This window comes from Phascolarctos cinereus, unplaced genomic scaffold, assembly GCF_003287225.1.
Source record: "Phascolarctos cinereus isolate Bilbo 61053 unplaced genomic scaffold, phaCin_HiC Scaffold_3;HRSCAF=262, whole genome shotgun sequence".
In the NCBI taxonomy this organism is placed as follows: domain Eukaryota; kingdom Metazoa; phylum Chordata; class Mammalia; order Diprotodontia; family Phascolarctidae; genus Phascolarctos; species Phascolarctos cinereus.
The window spans coordinates 182,066,721-182,084,510 of NW_027555736.1; the positions used below are offsets into that span (position 1 = coordinate 182,066,721).

The 17,790-nt window shown below is 37.2% G+C and overlaps 1 protein-coding gene across 1 annotated transcript in view; it reads left to right on the plus strand.

Moving 5' to 3' along the window:
• SPRED1 (sprouty related EVH1 domain containing 1) overlaps nucleotides 1–17,790 on the plus strand; it is a 137,874-nt gene that overhangs the window by 40,892 nt on the left and 79,192 nt on the right. The gene's annotated exons all lie outside the window — the stretch shown is intronic.

Here is a 17,790-nt window from a genome sequence, read left to right on the forward strand (position 1 = left end):
CACAGTATTATGAGAACTGTAACAGGCACTCTTGTGAGCTCGTTGAGAAGCATACCCTTTTCAGCCTAAAGTTGCCTTTCTAATTTTAGACTATTAACTACTGATACAGGCAAATATACAGAGAGATGAGTTTCTTTTTAGGGTTCTGTGCCCTGTTGGTGGTTAAGGTTTGTAATTTTTCCATAGGAACAATATTCAGAAACAATGAGCTAGTATTCATCTAGGATCTCAAGTGGATAATTAACAAAATTCATTTAGAATTCTGATATTGGAAGTAAGCAGTTTAAAAAAGCAAGGTACATCCTGTACTGTTTTTTGATTAAATTCAGATACATGATAACCTTGGATCTGTCATTTGTGTGGGAGGAACAGGAGAGTTTTCCTTTACTTGGGAGGAGTGTATTTCTGATGCTATAATAAAGCAAAGTAATTTCATTTACCCTGCCCAACCAATATGGACTGCTAGTTAAAGAATCCCTGCAATGTAGTCCAAACATAGAATGTTACAATCAAGTCAAATAGCATGCGTGACCAAGGCTAGTTTTATATTTGGTATTTCCTATGTCCTTTAACCTACCAAAGGGAAAGTTCAACCATATACTAAATAGAAAACTTAATATATAATTGCTGTTTTAATTTTTATCATAATTTTGTCAACAAGAACATTTTTGTATAGAGAGAGCAGAAAGAAAATTGTATCTGAAAGATTGAGTTTGTATTTTTTAAAATATGTTAAATTTAAAATAAAACGAGTATATCCTTCTGAACTTTCTTGTGCTGTATGTATTTTTAAAATGTTTCATTGTAAGATGCTTTCTCTCTCTTTTTTTAAACATCTCCATCACTACCCATTAATCCCTCCCTCCCAACACACACACACACACACACACACACACACACACACACACACACACAGAAACTCTCCCTTATATCAAATAAGCAAAACATGTTCATACACTGATCATGTCTAAAAATATATATCTCGTTTTCTACCTCTAGGCCATCACCCTTCTGTCAAGAAATGGCAAGCATGCATCATTGTGAATCTTTAAATTGTGACCAGTCCTGCATTTGTTACAGTTCTTAACAGTTTCAAAATTGTTTTCCATTACATTATTGTAATATTCCATTGCATAAACTCTTCTCCTGGATCACTTCACTCTGCATTATTTCATTTAATTTTTCCCACCTTTCTTGGAAACTTTCATTTTTATCATTTTATGGTACAATAATAATCCATTGTAGTCATACTGTAATTTATACTATTCAGTGACTTTGGGGGTATAGTTCCAGATGCTTTCCAGAATGATTAGGCCAAGTTAGGGCTCCATTATCAGTCTGTCCTCTCATAGTACCTCCAGCAATTGTAATTTTCCTTTTATGTCAACTTTGCCAATCTGATGGATATGAGGTAGAATCTTAAAGTTATTATGATCTGCATTTTTCTTATTAGTGATTTGAAATTACTTTTCATGTGGTTGATACCTTGATTTTCTTGCTTTGTAATCTCTCTTAAAAGATGGCCAGAACGAAACACAAACAAGCACAACAGCTTTGAATAATAGCTAATAAAAATAACTAGCATTTCTGTCTCCATTCCCTCTTCCCTTCATCCCCTTCTGTTCTTTACCATGTCAAATATTGAGATTTCAGTTTCTCCCCTTCATCCTCCCTCTGTTTTCTTTCCTCTCCTTTTTTCTCCCCATCCTTCCTCTTCTTCCCTTACTAATATTTTGCATAAATTGTGGCCCCAAATAGTTCCTTTTCTCTCTGCAGAAAAAACCTAAAATTGATCCCCTTATCCTTCGCGTCCATTTAAAACCAAATAGATTCTGGAAGTAAATAGCCCAGCTGGCAAAAGGAGGATCAGAAATTTGTCACTTTTCTCTCAAACTTCCTTCAGCCTTCCCTTTTCTGCCAGTTAGTTCTCACATTCTTCTTCCACTTACAGAAATTAAAATGAGATAAGTAAGATGGCAAAACGAAACATACGTTCTTGAAAAAGATTTGGGAAAATGCCTGTTACAAGTGTGTTTCTAAGCTTACACAGTCATGAGTGTGTCTAATTGTCAAGTCATAATTTTTTTGCCAAAGGCTTTTATAAAACATACAGAATAAAAATAAAATTATATAATTCAGAGTTATAAAAAGTAGAAGTTCAGTTTGTAGGGAAAATGTGCTAACATTCTGAAGCAGACATTATATATAAGATTATCAACTAAAGCGGTACAGTGACATTGCTTTATCTAAACTAATCTCCACTCAGGTAGAATCCAGTGCAAGAATAGACTTGACTTGTGGTTAAAGCTTCATTTTATTCAAACCTACCTCATGACCTCATGTGGTTGGTTCAATATTCCCAACACTTGACTCTCCAAACACAGAAGTATATCCTAAGTATATCCTGCTTTCATTGAGGCTAGAAATTAGGTGCAGGTGATGACCCAAAGACAATACCAGAGAAGCCTAGTACTTGTTGATTTTTGGAATGAGAAAAAGTCATTCTATTCCTTAAAATTTAGGGAATATTTACTTAAACTATGAGGTGAGATAACTCTTTTTTGTGTTTATCCTTTTAAAAATTATTTAGTGTTTTACTTTTCCCTAATTACATGTAAAAATAATTTTTTAACATTTGTTTTTAAAACTTTGAGTTCCAAGTTCTCTGCCTTCCTCCCTGCCTCCCTTGTTGAGAAGGCAAGCAGTTCGATATATATTTTACATGTGTAATCATGCAAAACATTTCCATAGTCATGTTGTAAAAGAAAACATAGACCAAAAAAAAAAACAAAAAACCAACCCTAGATCCCTAAAGAGAGTTAAAAAAAAAAAAAAGGTATGCTTAAATCTGTATTCAGATACCATCAATTCTTTCTCTGGGGATGGATAGCCTTTTGCATCTTAAGTCCTTCAGAGTTATCTTGGATCATTGTATTGCTGAGAATAGCTAAGTCACTTACAGCTGATCATATTACAATAATCCTGTTACTTTCTACCCAATACATTTCACTTTGCATTAGCTCCCCTAAGTCTTTACAGGTTTTTCTGCGAGCATCCTGCTCATCATTTTTTACAGCACAATGGCATTCCGTCACAATCACATTTGTTCAGCCATTCCCCAATTTATAGGCATACCCTCAGTGTCAGAAAAGAGCTTCTAAAAATATTTTTGTATGTATAGGTCCCTTTCTTTTTGCTTTTTATCTCTTTTGGGATACAGATGTGTGGTATTGCTAGGTCAAAATGTGTATGCATGATTTTATAGCCCTTTGACCATAGTTTCAAATTGCTATAAAGAATGGTTGAATCAGTTCACAACTCCACCAACAGTGCATTAATGTCTCATTTTGCCCACATTCACTCCAGCGTTTGTCATTTTCCTTTTCTGTCCTATTAGCCAATCTAATAAGTATGAGGTAGTACCTCAGAATTGTTTTAATTTGCATTTCTCCAATCAATAGTGCATTTTTTCATATGGCTTTAGATAGCTTTGATTACTTCATCTGAAAACTGTTTATATCTTTTGATCATTTGTCAATTGGTGAATGGTTCTTATTTTTATAAATATGATTCAATTTTCATTTAAGAAATGAGGTCTTTATCGGAGAAATTTGCTTCAAAATTTTTTTTCACAGTTACTATTGCTAAATGAAATTCCCTCCATCCTACCTCTTCCCTTCCAACCCCCACTTACTCTATTATCTCCTTTCATCCTGTCCCTCCTCAAAGGGGTTTTGCTTCTGACTACTGCCTCCCCCAATCTGCCCTCACTTCTTTAAGCCACCTCCTCCCTTCTCTTATCTCCCTCCCCTCCTACTTTCCTGTTGGGTAAGAGAGATTTCTATACCCAATTGCATGTGTATGTTATTCCCTTTCCCTCTTTGAGCCAATTCTGATGAGAGTAAGGTTCAATCACCCACCTCTCCCATCTTCCCCTCCACTGTAAAAGCTTTTTCTTGCCTTTTTTATGTGAAATAATTTACTCCATTCTACCTGTCCCTTTCCCTTTCTCCAAGTGCATTGTTCTCTCACCCTTTAATTTTATTTTTTAGTTATCATTCCTTCATATTCAACTCACAACTGTACTATCTGTCTATATATACTCTAATTGCCCTAATAATGAGAAAGTTCTTGTGAGTTACATCATCTTCCCAGGTAGGAATGCAAACAGCTTAACCAGTCCCAACAGCTTAACCTTATTAAGTCCCCTATGATTTCCATTTCCTGTTTACTTTTTTATACTTCTCTTGAGTCTTTTAATAAGTCAGATTTTCTATTCAGCTCTTGTCTTTTCATCAAGAATGCTTGAAAGTCCTCTGTGTCATTGAATGTCCATTTTTCTGATGAAGGATTATATTCAGTTTTGCTGGGTAAATATTTCTTGGTTGTAATCCTAGCTCCTTTGCCCTCTGGAATATCATATTCCAAGCCCTCTTATCCTTTAATGTAGAAGCTGCTAAATCTTGTGTTATCCTGACTGTGGCTCTACAGTACTTGAACCTGACTGCTTACAATATTTTCTCCTTGACCTAGAAGTTACAGTATTTGGTTATAATATTCCTGGGAATCTTCATTTCATGAGGTGATCAGTGGATCCTTTCAATTTCTATTTCACCCTCTGGTGCTAGAATATCAGGGCAGTTTTCCTTGATAATTTCTTGAAAGATGATGCCTAGGCTCTTTTTTGAACATGGCTTTCAGGTAATCCAATAGTTTTTAAATTAACTCTCCTGGATCTGTTTTCCAGGTCAGTCATTTTTCCAGAGAGATATTTTACATTATCTTCTATTTTTTTCATTCTTTCTATTTTGTTTTATTTCTTGATTTCTCATAAAGTCATTAGCTTCCATTTGCTCTATTCTAATTTTTAAGGAATTATTTTCCTCAGTGAGCTTTTGTACATCTTTTTCCATTTGGCCAATTCTACTTGTTAGTGAGTTTTTTTCTTCAGTGTATTTTTCTTCATCTTTTTCCATTTAGCCAATTCTGCTTTTCAGGGCATTCTGTTCCTCGTTGGCTTTTTGGACTGCTTTTACCATTTGGCGTATTCTGTTTTTTAAGGTATTATTTTCTTGTGTGTGTGTGTGTGTGTGTGTGTGTGTGTCTCCGTCTCTTTTACCAAGCTGTTGACTCTTTTTTCATGATTTCTTACATCACTCTCATTTCTCTTCCCAATTTTTCTTCTACCTCTAACTTGATTTTCAAAATTCTTTTTGAGCTCTTCCATGGCTTGAGACCAATTCATATTTTTCTTGGAGGCTTTGGAAGTAGGAGCTTGACTTTGTTATCTTCTTATTGTGTGTTTTGATCTTCTTTGTCACCATAGTAGCTTTCTGTGGTCAGAATTTTTTCTGTTTGTTCATTTTCCCAGTCCGTTTCTTGACTTTTAATTCTTTGTTAAAGTGGACCTGTGCTTCCGGGGAGGAGGGTGCACTCTCCCAGGTTTCAGGGGTTTTGTGCAGCTGTTTTCGGATGTAATTCTAGGAACCTGTAAGTTTTCAGTTCTTCCAAGATGATATGATCTAAGGAGGGATGCTTTTGCTATTCTTCTGGCCTATACTGTGGTCTGTGAGTGACCGTAAGTGCTCTTTTCTGCCCTGGAATTGTGACTAGGGTCTCTGCTCCAACGCAGCTGGCAGCTGTGGTGTGCTAGTGCTCCTCCTTGGCCTGGGACTGCCACCCAGATCTGCCACTTAGATCTGAGTATGGGCAAAGCAACAGAGTCCTGGCCTCAGTGCTATCAAAGAGACCCCATAATCTCCTTCTAATTAGTTGCTTAACCTCCTTAACATCTGTGGTCTGAGAGCTCTGGAAGCAGCTGCTGCTGCTGCTTATTCAATGATCAATGGCTCCTAAGGATCACTCCTAGTTTCCTGGGGCGCAGTCTGCCCAGTCTGCCCTGGCAGCCTATACTGAACTGTGTTCCTCCCTTACCCTGAGAGACAGACCTTTCCTGTTGACCTAAATTGTCTTTAGCTGGACAGTTATTTTGCTCCATCCTTTTGTGGGTTCTGCCGCTCCAGAAATTATATTTAATGGCATTATTTAAAGGTGTTCAGAGGGGTTTTGAGGAGAGCTTACGCAAGTCACTGCCTTTTCTCCACCATCTTGGCTCTTACTTGAAATAATTGACCGTAATCTATAGCTTTTTAAAAGCTACCCCTCTTTTCCTTTCCCACTGCTCTGTTAATAACAATTTTTGATAATTGTTATTCATTAAAAGAGACATTGTTCAATAGGAAAAATTTGATTTAATGACTTGAACTTTTCAGAGAAAATTTAAAATATTTCCAAGGGAAAAAAAATTAACATTTGGGAGCTGCATTCCATTTTCATAAATCTTAGAAACAAAGTCTTTCCTGGTGACATCTGCCCTTGTCTTGTCCTCTTTGAAAATAGAGCGGTTATTTATCCTTGTACCCTCCTTCACAGTATATTTTTTAATTTATCATATTTGAACCAACATAACTTTTGCCTTATCCTTCTTAAGTGTTAAATACAGCCATTTTAATTTTTTGAGTTTTTTCCCCCTTGGGCTTATATTTCTTGTCTTTTAATAATTTTACTACATTTCTCTGGGTCCTATCCAAGTACTTTATAATTCCCTCACATTGTACTACTCAAGTAGGACCTAGTCCTTTAATAAGAACTTGTCTAATGCTGAGTATAATAGGGGGATTACCTTGTAGTTTTAATATGGATATCAAGATGAAATCTTAATAGTGTAAAAACACTAGACATTTGACTCTTGAGCCCCCAAGAGACCAAATGGATACTAATTGTCATTGCCGAAAACCAGAATAATTGAGAGATTAGTGTGAATCTTTGTCTCATCTATTGCCACCCTAACAGAAATGCCCTTACTCTTAGAGTATGATGGGAGGCTAAATGGACATTTCTATATACGACTTCCATCTTTGTTCTGCTGACATTCATATATACATGTGCATATGAATGTTATGAGATTTACCTAATCACAAAAATCCTTTCTTAAGACCATGTAGTGCTTTTACACTGGACCTTTGAATTCTAGGTACTCTTCTACTTCTTTTCTAACTACTCTACTCAGTAAATCCATGGGTCAATTAAAATCATTCTGAGGTAGGAAAATGTCTACTTCTCATAGTCTTCTAAAATTTTAATTTTGTTTCTCACATACAAACTTTCATTTCCTGATGTTGGCCCTTTTCACTCACTGTCCGAAGTGCCTGAAGTATTTCTACTTCTTGTCTGTGCGCTGTGCTTCTCTGGCTTCTTTCCAAAAGTCAGCCTGAATTTTACCCTCTACAGGTAGCTTTTCGAAGTCCCTTCCACTTCTAGTGCATTCTCTTTTAGATTAATTTACATTTGCACTGCATACATCATGTATATACTTAGTTACTTTTATGTTGTCTCAACTAATAGAATGGTAGTCTTCTGAAGACAAGGGTTGTATGTTTGCCTTTTTTGTATGCCCAGTGCTTAGCACAAATGTGTGACACATAATAAGCACTTAGTATTTACCAACCACCAGTGAGACAGCGTGGTTCAGTGGAAAGAGCACTGTGGAGTTAGAGGGCCTGAGCTCAGAATCTTGCTTTTGAATTTTAGCACCCATGTGATATTGAGTAAAGTCCTTTTCCTTCCTGTTTCTCAGTGTTCTCAGTTTCCTCATCTCCGAAATCATGGTATTGAACAAGATGGCTTCTAAGGTTCCTTCCAACTCTAGAATATGATCCTACTGTGTAATCTGTAGTGATTATGTCTGAATTTGAGAAATCCTTAGGACAGCCACATGATGTCCAGTAGATAGTAGGTTATGGGGGGACTGGAGTTGGGTAGAGAAATGAGGACGGGATTTATATTGTTACTACTCTAATGTGTAAAAAGATCTGACAACACATAATGGCTGGAATCTGATGCCTCTATACCTCTTACTCCCACCTTCTTTAGCTTCTTTCAAGATTCAACTAAAATCCTGCCACAGGAAAGCCTTTCCTGGACCCAGTCCTTTCCCACTGAATTTGTTCTCTTTGATTTGCTTTACAGTGGTATATGTCTTGTGGGTACATAGCTATTTTTGTCTTGCTCATCTACAATATGACCTACTTCAGAGAAAGGGCTTTTTTCAACCCCCTTTATTTGTATTCTGCCTAGAGGCAGTTAGGTAGCACAGTGGATAGAACACTGGGCTTGGAGTCAAGAAGACCCGAGTTAAAATTCCTCCTCATATTTTTTTTGCTGTGTGACCCTGGACAAGCCATTTAACAAACTCTGCTTCAGTTTCCTCTGTAAAATAAGGATAGTTATAGAATATACCTTCTAGGGTTTCTGTAAGGATCAAATGAGATAATATTTGTAAAGTTCTTAGAACGGTTCCTGGCACATAGGGTAATTAATAAATGCTCATTTTCTTCCTTCCTAACCTTAATAGTTAGCACAGTGCTTGGCACATACAGGAAATATTTAATAAATACTTGTTGACTGTCTGGATTCAGAGTTTGCTGCTTGGTTTCAAAATCTGATTAACATTTACTATTGGAATTGCTATGGTCCTCATCACTTAACACATCTCAGCCTAAGTTCTCTCATTTGTAAAATAAGGGGCGTTAGATTATTTCTGGAATTCTTAACTAGGGGTTTGTAAGCTTAAAAATAGATATTTTTATAACTTAAAAGATAATTGATAATTGATTTACTTTGTAATCCTATGTGTTTTAAGAATTTAAAAACATTTATTCTGAAAAGAGTTCATAGGCTTCATCAAACTACCAAAAAGTCCCTGCCCACCAAAAGTTAAGAAACCCTAGACTAGATGATCTTTAAAGTTACTTCAAACTCTAAATATATTTTAGTAACCTCTTAACCCTGCCTTCCTACCTCTAACCTACCCCCTCATGCAGATTACTTCTAGATTCTAAAACAAAGCTTTCATTATATTATATCCTCATTCAAAATCATAAACTCTTCATTATTATGATTTAAGAATTAATGGAGACTAAGTGTTAAAAGTCACATAGTTATTTAGGAACTTCATAAAGAGAATAATGAATAAGTATGCATTCTGTGATTCAGATAATGGGTATTTACCTTATTTACACACTGTGGTCAGCTTTGCCAGAAAACATAATTGAATACTTTATCAAAGTTTTCATCAATGTGGATGCTTGCTTTCTGGTACAGATTATAACATCTCTACTGTTCTCCTCTTCCCCCTTACTAAATAGTCTTGAGAGTTGTCCTGCCTGGAAAAATTATCACACTATGGCCATATTTATCTAATCTAGTGTTCCTCAGATCATAAGTAGACAAATAATTTGTCCCTGAGCCTGTACTTGAACCCTTTTCAGCTTTGTTGGGACCTTCCAGAGCTTGCACTCCACTTATATAACCTTTGAGGTCCTGGGATCATCTTCCTGCTACCATAAAAGCATTGTAATGGGATGTCAGTAAGACTTGTTTCCCCTTTAAATCTGAACCTGTAATTGCACTTAAATAGGGATATCCTAGTAGTTAAGAACCTCTGGTGTAGAGGGAAAAGAGGGTCTAGGACAGAACTTTGGGAAACACCTCTGATTGGGAACACTATATGGATGATAAGCCAGCCAAGGAGACTGAGAAGGACTGGTCATAAAGGCAGGAGACAGACCGGGAGATTAGTGTTGCAGAAACTCTAGGAAGGAAAGAGTGGTTAACAGTGTCAAGACTGAGAAAAGACCATTGTATTTAGCCATTAACACAGTGGCCTCAATTTTCTTAGTAAAGTAAAAAGTATTTGTGGGGATAAGGAGAAGAGGAGGTAGGTGTGGGAGACTTGAGAGAAGAGAAGGTTTGGAATAGCTTTTACGGAGAGTGAGATGAGGAATTAATTGGGAAGGAATAAAAAGACTGCCTTGATAGAGTAAGGGCCCAGTTGAAGTTGGATAACATGAATTTGTACTGTATCTAGTAGACTACATCATGAGACATCTTCCAGCTAAGTTCAGCAGCTGGTAAGTAGGAGTGGAGGATGCAGACAGTGGAAATAATCCAGGGCTGAGGTTTTGCAACAAAAAATATTAACATTTTCAAAAGTGGGTTAAAGATAAATATCGAGACTGTATTTCAATATAATTGATTTCCTTTGTAATCTTATTAGGGATTTTAAATATTCTATGCATTTTAAAACATTCTGAGAAAGAGTTCTTAGTTTTTATCAGACTGCCAGTTGGATCCATGCCACAAAAAAGGTCAAGTTTAATGGGTAGAACTTTTAGTCAGAATGGCAAACTTAATGTTAGAATTGGCTACTGTTTTAGAGGATTCCTGTATTGCCAATATAACTCTTATTTAAAAGAAGGAATCCAGGCATGACCCTAGGATCTTTGAGTGGTCTAGTCCTCCCTGATAGGCATCTGATGCAATCTAGAATAAAGATTAGAATCAATGAATACTTAAATCAACATAATCTTGGGAGAATAGATAATATAGTTTCTCTAAAAAGAAATCATGTCTGAATAATATACAAGATTTCTTTAAGTTCATAGATAAAAGTATACAATAGAGAACTGGTAATTTATTTAGACTCTCAAAGTCATTAACAAGGCAGCTTGCCTGTACAGTGAAATTTTTTCTAATTAAGTTGCCATGAGATTTAGAATATTTTATCATGGGCAATGGGACTTTTTTAAAAAATTTTTTTTTAATTTTTATTTTTTTAATATAAATTTATTTATCTTTAGTTTTCAACATTTACTTCCACAAGTTTTTGAGTTCCAAATTTTCAGCCCATCTCCCCCTCCCCCCACCCCAAGATGACATGCATTCTGAATATCCCTTCCCCTAGTCTGTCCTTTCTTCTATCTCTCTCCCCTTCTCTTATCCCCTTCCCCTTCTGTTTTCCTGTAGGGCAAGACAGACTTCTGTACCCCATTTCCTATATTTCTTATTTCCCAGTAGCATGTGAAAACATTTTTTTTAAACATATGTTTTAAAACTTTAGGTTCAAATTTTCTCCTCCCACCTACCCTCATTGAAAAGGCAAGCAACTCAATATAGGTTGTACATGCAGTTATGCAAAACATTCCATAGTAGACATGTTGTGAAAAACTAATTCTATTTCCCTTAATCCTATCCTGCCCTCCTATTTATTCTATTCTTTCTTTTGACCCTGTCCTTCCTCAGAAGTATTTGCTTCTGATTACCCCCTTTCCCAATCTGCCCTCCTCTCTATCATCCCCCTGCTTCTTGTCCCCTTCTCCCCCTATTTTCCTGTAGGGTAAGACAGATTTCCATACCCAATTGAATGTGTATGTTATTCCCTCCTTAAGCCAAATCCTATGAGAATAAGATTCACTCATTCCCCTCACCTTCCCCTGTTTCCCCTCCACTGTAAGAGACTTTTCTGTTTTTTTTTTGTGAGATAATTTACCCCATTCTACCTCCCCCTTTCTTCTTCTCTGAGTATAATCCTCTCTCATCCCTTAATTTTATTCTCCAGATATGACCCCTTAATCTTCAACTCACCCTGTGCCCTATCTATCTATCTATCTATCTATCTATCTATCTATCTATCTATCTATCTATCATACATACATATAATTTTTTTCCTCCAACTACCCTAATACTGACAAAGGTCTCATGAGTTATAAATATCATCTTTCCATGCAGGAATGTAAACAGTTCAATCTTAATAAGTCTCTTATGATTTCTCTTTCCTGTTTACCTCTTCATGTTCCACTTGAGTCCTGTATTTGAAAGTCAAATTTTCTATTCAGCTCTGGTCTTTTCATCAAGAATGCTTGAAAGTCCTCTATTTCACTGAATGACCATTTTTTCCCGAAGGATTATACTCAGTTTTGCTGGGTAGGTGATTCTTGGTTGTAATCCTATCTCCTTTGCCCTCGGAATATTATATTCCATGCCCTGCGGTCCTTTAATGTAGAAGCTGCTAAATCTTGTGTTATCCTGATTGTGTTTCCACAGTACTTGAATTGTTTCCTTCTGGCAGCTTGTAATATTTTCTCCTTGACCTGGGAACTCTGGAATTTGGCTATAATATTCCTAGGAGTTTTCCTTTGGGGATCTCTTTCAGGAGGAGATCTGTGGATTCTTTCAATTTCTATTTTGCCCACTGGTTCTACTATATAAGGGCAGTTTTCCTTGATAATTTCTTGAAAGATGATGTCTAGCCTCTTTTTTTGATCATGGCTTTCAGATAGTCCAATAATTTTTAAATTCTCTCTCCTGGATCTATTTTCCAGGTCATTTGTTTTTCCAGTGAGATATTTCACATTGTTTTCTAATTTTTCATTCTTTTGAATTTGTTCTACTGTGTCGTGATTTCTCAGAAAGTCACTATCTTCCAATTGCTCTATTCTAATTTTTAAGGAAGTATTTTCTTTAGTAATCTTTTGGACTTCCTTTTCCATTTGGCCAATTTTTCTTTTCAGGGCATTTTTCTCCTCATTGGCTTTTTGGACCTCTTTTGCCATTTGGGTTAGGCTATTTTTTAAGGTGTTATTTTTTGGGGTCTCCTTTAGCAAGCTGTTGACTTGTTTTTCATGCTTTTCTTGCATCACTCTCATTTCTCTTCCCAGTTTTTCCTCTACTTCCCTTACTTGCTTCTCAAAATCCCTTTTGAGCTCTTCCAAGGCCTGGGACTGATTCATATTTTTTTTGGAGGCTTTGGATGTAGGAGCTTTGACTTTGTTGTCTTCTGGTTGTATATTTTGATCTTCTTTTTCACCAAAGTAAGATAATATAGTCTGACTCTTTTTGCGCTGCTTGCTCATGATCCCGGCTAATTACTTGAGTTTTAAACTCTTTGTTAGGGTATGAATCTGCTTCCAATGTGGAGAATGTACTGTCCCAAGCTTTGGGGGGTTTGTACAGCTGTTTTCAGAGATACTTGTAGGTACCTGTAAATTTTCAGTTCTTCCAAGGTGGTATGATAAGGGGTGAGGTGTTTACTCCTTTCCTGGCCTGCGACTACCAGTACTCCTTTCTGTCCTGTAACTGTGAGGAGGGGCTTCTCTCCACAATCACTACAAGCTCCACCAAGCCAACGTTCCTCCTCACCCCAGCACCGCTGCCCAGAACTGTGGCCCAGATCCAAACACGGGCAAAGCAAGAGATTCCTGCCTCAGCACTGGCAAAGAATTCCTGCAATCCGTCTCTGATCAGCCACTGGCAGTCTGTGGGCCTGAAGCTCGGGAAGCAGCTGCCCCCCCAGCACCACGCTCTTGGGGAATGGATCTGAAACCCCCGCCTTCCTTTCTCAGCACTGACAGAAACAGACTTTTCCCACTGACCTTCTAAGTTGTCTTTGGCATTGGTGGATTGAGGAGTCTGGAAACCTCCACAGCTGCCCGCGATTCAGTCCTCTGAGGCCTGTTCCAGGTTTGCTGTGGCCTGTGTGCCCACGCCACACTGCTCTGCGCTCCCAGCCCAGCACGATACACCTTTCTGATCAATCATCCAGGTTGTCTTGGGCTGGAAATTTGTTTCAATGTGTCTTTTTGTGGGTTCTGCTGTTTCAGAATTTGTTTAGAGCCATTTTTTATGAGTATTTACAGGGATTTGGAGGAGAGCTCAAGCAAGTCACTGCTTTCACTCTGCCATCTTGGCTCCGCCCCCGCAATGGGACTTTCTTTAGGACAGGAAACCATTTGCAGGTATAAAAAATTTTCTAAAGGAAAAAGGGAAAATAATAAGCATCTCACACTTAAAACAGCTGAATTCCTTAAGAACAAGTGCTAAGAAGAAACTATTTTAGTTAACATTTTATAAATAATTTTGAAGATGCTGTACGTAATATCTCCAAGTTTGAAGATGACACTAAACTCCTCTGCCCCAAAAAGGCAAACTAATTGGATGAATTCCTAGAATATTTTATGAGATGGTGAGTGGACAGAAAAATCATAAGTTACATGTATTAAAGTAACGCACTTAGAGATAAGCTCATTGTCAGTTGTTTCTTGGGTATATCTAATGCTGCTATATAGGCACAGGTCAAACAAATGTTGAACTTCAAATATCAAAAGTGGAAAAAAAGGCACACTCTTTTACAAAACCATGGTGAGCATGGATCAATATACAGAAAAGGATAACTAAATTAATAGTGAGGGTTTTGACCTAAAGTTATTTTTCTAAAGTCTTTTAAAGTTCAGGACTTGGGAAATTAACAAATGTTTATTAAGCTCCTACTTTGTGTCAGGTACCACACGAGGCAGGCACTGAAGATATAGACAAAAAAAGAAATAGTTCCTATTTTAAAAGAACTCACATTCTAACAGGAGAGACAGCTGGTACATAAGTGTATGAAAGTATACATGTCAAGCAGGCAGAAAGCTGTGTTGGATGAGAAGGTGGTACTACCAGGAAAAAGCCTTTTACGGAAGGTGTATTTAAGCTGCATTTTAAAGGAAACTATGGGATACTTAAGTGGCTGAGATGTGGAGAGAGGGAATTCCAGACATGGGAGACAGCCAGTGAAAAAGGGGCAGAGGTAGCAGATGGGAAATATCAAATAGGCTACTCTGACTGGACCATCAAATGTGTGGAGGGCATTAATGTGTAACTGGACTAGAAAAGTAGGAAACAGACTGTGTGAAGGCATGAGCTGAGATGCCATGTGATAGATAAAGTTCCCTGACACTGAGATTATCTACTAGTCCATAGGTTCCCAAAGTGGGCGATACTGCCCCCCTGGAGGGCACTGGAACAATGGAGAGAGGGATGGTAGTATCCTGTGGTGCAATGGGGGGGTCTTGAATAAAAATAAGAGTTAACTTAATCTGAGGAGGCGGGGGAGCTGAGTAATTTTTTTTTGAAGGGGGTAGTAGGCCAAATAAGTTTGGGAACCTCTGATAGTTCAACCTGGTCCTTTCATGAATGAGAAAACTCAGGCATTTTTAAATTTTCATTTGTTTTGTGTAATGGATATGTGTTAAGAAATTAATAGATTGGTCCAGTATTGACTTTTCCCTCAATATTATGATTTATTTATAAAGAGCATAGTATAATTCTTAAACTTAGCATAGTGCCTGGCACATATTAGTCACTTAATAAATGTTTGCTGACTAAGCTCCCTCCCATCTTTCCAATTCTGCACCTTACCCAAACCATATACTCTTCTATCCAGTGACACTGGCCTCATGGCTATTCCAGGAGCAAGACTCCATCTCTTGGCTCCAGGCATTTTCTGCTGGCTCTCCCTCGGGCTTGGAGTGCTCTCTCTTCCTCAGCTCTACCTTCTTACTTGCTTGGTTTCCTTTAAGTCCCAACTTAAATCCCATCCTATACTGGAATCTTTTCCCAGCCTCTTTTAATTCTGGTGCCTTCCTTCTTTTGTTTACTCTTTGTCCTGTATATAGCTTGCTTTGTATGTATTTGTTTGCATGTTGTCTCTCTCATCCTACTATAAGCTTCTTGAGAGCAGGGACTGTCTTTGACCTCTTTTTGTATCCCCACAGTGTGGGACCAGTAGTATAAATTTGACAAATATTGATTGATTGACTGAAAACTCAACTGTGTGACCCTGGGCAAATTACTTAAACTCCCCATGCCTTAGGCTGTAACCTGGGATTTATCTACTGAATTCAAAATCTTGCATTCATCTTTAGCTTTTCCTTCTCCCAGTTCCCCAGAATCACATCAGTTACCCAGTTCACAACATCTCTTTTATACATCCCCTTCTTCTCATGCATACAATCTCTCTCATTGTTCATACCTTCATCACCTCTGCCTACAGAATTACAGTAGCCTACTAATTGGTGTCCCTTCTCCAGTCTATCCTCCACCTTACTGCCAAGCTGATATTTCTGAAACATCTGACACTTCTTCCCTCCACCCCACCCCCCATTATCTTAAGTGGTTACCAGTTGTCTCTAGAGTAAGACACAAAATCCTCAACCTGACATTTAAAGCCTTCCATAATCTGGTTCCAACTTATCTTTCCAACTTTATTTCATATTATTTCCTCTTACACATTCTTTGTTGTAGTCAAACTGGCCTACTAACTAGCTCTTTGTATTTGAGATTCCATTTCCCACCTCTCCACTGCTACATAAGTGGTCTCTTTTGTCTGAAATGCATTCTCTAAATTACCTCCACTATATAAAATCTCTGGTTTCCTTCGGAACACTGCTAAGGTTTCACTTTTTTTGGAATTCTTGCAGTAATACCTCTAGTACAGAGGTGGGGAACCTGCAGCCTTGGGGCCACATGTGGCCTCCTAGGTCCTTGGGTGTGGCCTTTTGACTGAGTTTTATAGAGCAAATCCTTTTATTTAGGGGATTTGTTCTGTGAAATTCAGATTCAGTCAAAGGGCCGCACTTGAGGACCTAGAGGGCCACAATGTGGCCTTGAGGCCCCAGGTTCCCCACCCCTGTCCTGGTACCTGCCTCACATGGTTATTGTGAATATCAAATGAGTTAATATGGATTAACCACACAGAATGACATCTAAATGCCATTTATTTGTTTATTTATTATGATTAGCTGAAAGACAGTTGTAGGTACTGATCTGTCATCCATATTTTCTCATGTTTACATTGCTTCTGCTTCTAAACAGTTCAAAAGATGAAATAACTGTTAGGGTTTTGTTTTTAAAGAGTATATTTCATAGAAAAAACCTGGGGGGGTGGAAGTAGTGTGGTCTTATTTTTAGTTGTTTAATTTTTCCAATTTTCACACTTAAGAGCAAGATTTAGAAAATGATCAAGTCATATCACACTAAACTGAATGTTAGCGTTCTAGCAATTTCAAGCTTTTGAGCCTGGAAATAAGATGTCTCAGAAACCTCTACATATTCAAAGTTATGTTTCTGAGGCTTCCCTTAGTGCATATTGATTCATTTCATGTCATTCTTAACACACTTTGTTTTCCCATCTATAATGGATTATGATATTGGACCAGTTGGTTTCCAAAATCCCTTCAAGCTCAAACCTGTGATGCAGTCTATTGATTATATTTTATAGAATTAAAGGGAATTAGAAGTAGGCATAATGACAAAATGACAAATTAGCTGATAGTCTGATATGGAGAGGATAGCTGCATAACAGCAACATGCAGTAATGTTATTAATAATGAAGACCCTGAGTCGTGAATATAAAACTCATTTATATGGTATAGCACTGTATGATTACAAAGAATTTTGCATACGTTTTTATTTAATCCATACAACTTTCCTTCAGGTATATAGTGCAAGTTATTACCCCATTTTTACAGTTTAGGAATATGAATTAGGTTACAGTAACTGGTCCAAGATTACAAAATTAACAAGAACTCAGACTTCTGATGGTTGTGCAGTGACCTTGCTACTTCAGCATGAATTGTGACTTATTCTAGGGTTTCATTTACACTTTAATTATGAACTTATAGAAGCTAACATGTTGTGATTAAGAACATTAAAGAAATGGCAAATTAATTTGTCTTAGAGTCATGAAGAGACATTATTGACAAGTCTGGTTGTATAGGTTAATGATTTCTTGGTTCTGGAGTCCTTCATAAATTTTCCATGGCAACGAAATATTCTTTAACCATTCAAGAAGGATGAATCAAAAAAAAAAAAAAGAAAAGAAAAGGGGAAGGAGGAGAAAGATCTTTTAGTATGAAGTTAGTCTTTTAAAGTGTTAACAGTTTAATATTGGCCAATCTTTCCAGACTGTGGCTCCTGGCCTCTTTCAAATAGGTTACTTTTCTTTGGCTGTCAGGAAAACAGAAAACGCCTAACAACTACTATGTTAACTAATGTGGTCTTGGATTTTTTAAACAAGACTGAATGCTTGGTTATTTTTTGTTTATGTAAAAGCTAATTCTTACTCTTTGC